Source organism: Triticum aestivum, chromosome 7B (assembly GCF_018294505.1).
Source record: "Triticum aestivum cultivar Chinese Spring chromosome 7B, IWGSC CS RefSeq v2.1, whole genome shotgun sequence".
NCBI classification, from domain to species: domain Eukaryota; kingdom Viridiplantae; phylum Streptophyta; class Magnoliopsida; order Poales; family Poaceae; genus Triticum; species Triticum aestivum.
In genome coordinates this window covers 14,180,741-14,185,443 of record NC_057813.1, presented here as the reverse complement: position 1 = coordinate 14,185,443, position 4,703 = coordinate 14,180,741, and positions in this window count along the sequence as shown.

Here is a 4,703-nt window from a genome sequence, read left to right as displayed (position 1 = left end):
AGTTAAAACGACAACCATGCTTCTGGTTTCAGTTTTCTTTTCTTTTTTCTTTTCCCGGTTACCTGTATTATATATTTTTGCTTTTGTTTTTATTTTTCTGGTTTTTTCTCGGTGTCTGATTTCCCTGTTTTTTCATGAAAAAAAGTTCATCAAAATCTATTAACGTAAGATCTAGTTTTGTAGATCTTGATGCTAGAAATCCAACGGTGAAAAAGGTTCGGTATTTGGACGCACGGTTCTTTTTGAATAAAATGAATCTACGGAAAAGGAAAAAAAGCCCTAGGTTGCGATGAGTGGCGTACGCACCAGAGAGGGTGGGAGTGACCTTTAAAAGGGGTAACGTTTAGCTAGGGATTTTGTTGTTTGTTTACTGTGTCAGCATTATATCTCGCCTGCAGCGATATATAGCCTGGAGTCGCCTCTGGGGGCACGACCATGCAGCAGGTTTTTTGTTTTCCACTTTTTGCTTATTTTTTCTCGGGTTTTTTCTTTCTCTTTTCTTTGTTTCTTTGTTTCTTTCCCGTATATATGTTGTTTCTTTGTTCTTTAACAATTTTCTTTGTTTAATTTATGTTTTTCTTTGATTTGCTTTCACATTTTCCTTTATTTTCAGGACATATCTACTTTTTTCAAACACAATGGATATTTTTGTATACATAGAAATATTTTTATACACGTTTAACAATTTTCATATACATGATTAATTTTTTTTGTTTTTTTTCAAATATGTGTTGCTCATTTTTCAAATACAAGTTGGAACAATTTTTCAAGTGTCAAAAACATTTTTTTAACTATGCAAACTTTTCTACATTGTACATATGTTTTTTGAAAATGTCTCGAACCACATTTTTAAACCCGTAAATATTTTTAAAATGTAACATACATTAATGTATGAAACACTACCGCCTGGCTCGTTGGAAACACTACCCTCGCCACTGTTGCGGGGGTACTGCGATAGTAGGTTGTCCGCCGCGACACCATGGTGGTGCAGGCGTCCGACATCGAGGATAGGGAGGATGTGAGGGGACGGGTGGTGCGATGAGAGGGAGAGGCATGGTGCCGCCGACTAGTTGGGTGATGCACGTGTCTCATTCGCTGTCGGGGATCTAGATGTGCCCGCCTCACCTTCCTTGGTCTGTAGACCGGTTGTTGTGGTGAAAAAGATTGAAATAACAGACTAGTTGCAAACCTAGTGGTGGTGGGCCCACGTGCATGGAAGGCGGCAGACGCTGGGCTGTCTGATCCGTCGGGCGATTTGACGTGTTCTTGATACAAGATTAGTCTAATCATTCGTTAGATTCACTCAAATATTAGTTGAACAAGTAACCGTACATCTCTACTATTAAATATTAAAGGGGAATTTTTCATCGTCGTCGTCGTGATGGTTCGACCTCCTTCTTATACGATGCAACCTCCCCCATCCACAATCCACGCACCAGGGAAAATAGAAAACCATGCACGGGTAACATCGGTAAAAAAAAGCAAGGCACAAAATCAGCCACGACCCCTCATTCCCGCACCGCTCGCGGTAAAACGGCACCCTTTCCCCGTCAGGATCTATCTCTGGCGAATGAGAGAACCGCCATCTCCCAGCGCCAATGAGCAACTGACACCATATATAGTACCTTTATACCGCTGTTGTATTTTATTCCTTTCAGCCATTTGCATATTTGGTACATTTCCATTCTCCTGGACCCACCACTTGGGATGCCATCTTTCTCTCATGCACTCACGTACAATACATTCATGACTTTACTCTCTCTTCTCTCTCCATCAAGACCCATTCCTTTTTATTTCCTGGTTACAATTTAAATCATTCATATCTTTTAAACCAGAACTCTATTTTTGAAACTTTTTATATATTTGAACCCTTGGCGAAGACCATGAGAACAAGATCAATCTTGGATAAATTTTCATCACATTGTAATTTAGCATTTTAATCAACATACTTTACTCAATCTATTTCAGTGTTTTTTTGAAATGAGGTTCTTTTGTGAAGTTGCTTTGTTCACTCATTTCAGTTCCAGTTATATTTCACATATATCAGCTTCTTGAAACAAGAAATTTTTCTAAATGAGTGAAATCAGCTCCTGAAAAAATTTGAAGCATGTCTTCTCAAATGAAGCCAGTGAAATTAGTCTTTTGAACTGAGTGAAATTAGTCTTATGAAATGAGTGAAATTGAAACATGTCTTTCAAATGAAACGAGTGAAATTAGTCATTTAAAATGAGTGAAATAAGTTTTATTTGAATTATTATTTTTAATAACTGGAATTAATTTTTAAATTGAAATATAATTTTTGTGAAACACCTTTTTCCAGTCTGTTTATTGTGAAGTTGCTTCGTTCACTAAAATGAGTGAAAAAATTTACATGCATATTTCAGAAATCAGTTTTGTCAACATTTCAAGCGTATGTGAAATCAGTTTTTTTGAAAATGAGTGAAATATATTATTTCAATTGAGTGAGCGTGATGTGTTTTGAAAAATGTGTGAAACGTGTCTTTTGTAAATAATATAAATGAATCGTTTATTCAAATGAGTGAAATATATATTTTCAAAATGAGTGAAATCAGTTTTATTGTTCAAGATAAGTGAAATAGTTTTTTTTAGTTGAGTGAAATATGTTATTTGGAATCCGTGAAATAAAATTAGTCGAAATGTATCCAATTTTGATCTTATTTTAAAGGTCTTGCCTCGAGCAATTCAAATATATAAAAATATCACCAATTAAATTTATTGTTTAAAATATATCAAACTTTTTGGCTATGAAATTTAATACTAGTCTTTCCTTGGGAGAGAGACTTGTGAATGTTTAATCGCCGTACTATCACCCACAAATAGCTCCCCGCTCGAGTAAAAAAAAAACTTTTTCGCTCTTCCAGTCCCATCGCATTGTAGCAATTGAATTACCTTTGTCCGTCCTTTTCATCTGTCAGAGATTCTTCAGCGATATACGATCCAGTCCCATCTCGAGAGATTCTCATCTACTCGCTCTCATCTGCGCTACACTAGATCGTGTCCCTCGTTTCAAAAAAAAAAAAAATACACTAGATCGTGTCCCGGCCTTCCCTTCGTTGACGAGCTCAGCGGCGCAACAGAAGGAGTGCTCATAAGCAGCGTGGTCAGCTGCCATGCTGCGTGTTGGTCGTTGGACGGAGGAGAGCTTGGCGCATGCGCTTGCATAGCAGGCTGGTGGTGTGCAGCGTCGCAGAGGGAGATATCGGCCTTGGTCAGCGACGCGGCCGGCTGATCTACGTCGGTGCGGACGTTGAGCTGGAAAGAAGCACGGCAGGCTGCTCTACGGTTGGTCATAGGGAGGGATAAGCTCGTGCCGCTTGGAATCCACTCCGACCACAGCTCACTCCATATGCCCAGGTAAGCTTTTTATTGCAGGCACTTGCTCTTTCCCTTTCTTTTTTTTTTGGAAAAACTTCCAATATATTCCTCTTCAATCATGGCAGTACAACGAATATCGGAAATAAAAATTACATTCAGATTCGTAGACCACCTAACAACGACTACAAGCACCGAAGCGAGCCGAAGGCGCGCCGCCGTCATCGCCCCTCCATCGCCGGAGCCGGGCACAACTTGTTGTAGTAGACAGTCGGGAAGTCGTCGTGCTAAGGCCCCATAGGATCAGCACCCCAGACCAGCAACCGCCGCCGATGAAAAATAACGTAGATCGGAAGGATCCAAACCGAAGACACACGAACGTAGACAAAGAACGGCGAGATCCGAACAAATCCACCAAAGATAGATCTGCCGGAGACACACCTCCACACGCCCACCAACGATGCTAGACGCACCGCCGGAACGGGGGCTAGGCGGGGAGACCTTTATTCCATCTTCAGGGAGCCGCCGCCGTCTCGCCTTTCTGAGTAGGACACAAACCCTAACAAGATTGAAAAAAACGACTAAAAACGGAGCCCTCCTGCCGGCCCTTGCCAGGATCCACCGCGCCTCCATGGCCCTAGGGCCACCGGAGACGAGGCGGACCTGCGCCGGCGCCGGCGAGAGGCACAAACCCTAACTTTCTTTCTTGGAGGAGGAGGAGGAGATGGAGGAGCCCTTATGATAATGTATCACTGCTACATTTAACCGTTGTCTTAGCTCATCACAAGTTGCTTTTCCTTTCTTGAACTAACACAACATGTTTATGCAGGGTCTGCTAACATGCTTGGCGTGGTTCTATATTTTTTTTTGAAACGGAGGCAAAAGCTTTGCCTCATCCATTAAATAAGAGAGATAGAGTTTGTTACAAGCCACCGAAATACACCACATGCGGATTACTCGCGCGCGATAAAAGACCCTAATTTCTTAGCTCCGGCGATGACCCAAAGGTTTGCCTCGGTAGAGATGGACGAAAGCAAGATTGGCGGTGGGGCACTCTTATGCTTAAAAATTCTTGCGTTCCGCTCGTTCCAAATTGTCCATGAGACTAGCATGGTGATGGAGGCCTTGGCTTGACGATCTGGCATTCCTTCGACGCAAGTGCTTGCCCACCAGTCTTCAATGGTTTCAAACAAGGGCCAAGCGGAAGTGTTGAGCCCGAGCATGGGGAATTTCCCAATGACCAGAGACCAAAGGCGCCGGGTGTAGCGGCACTTGTAGAAGAGGTGGGGCCCGCACTCTTGCACTCTCTTGCAGAGAGGGCAAACATCACCATTTGGCCATCCTCGCTTTGCCAATCTATCCGCCGTCCA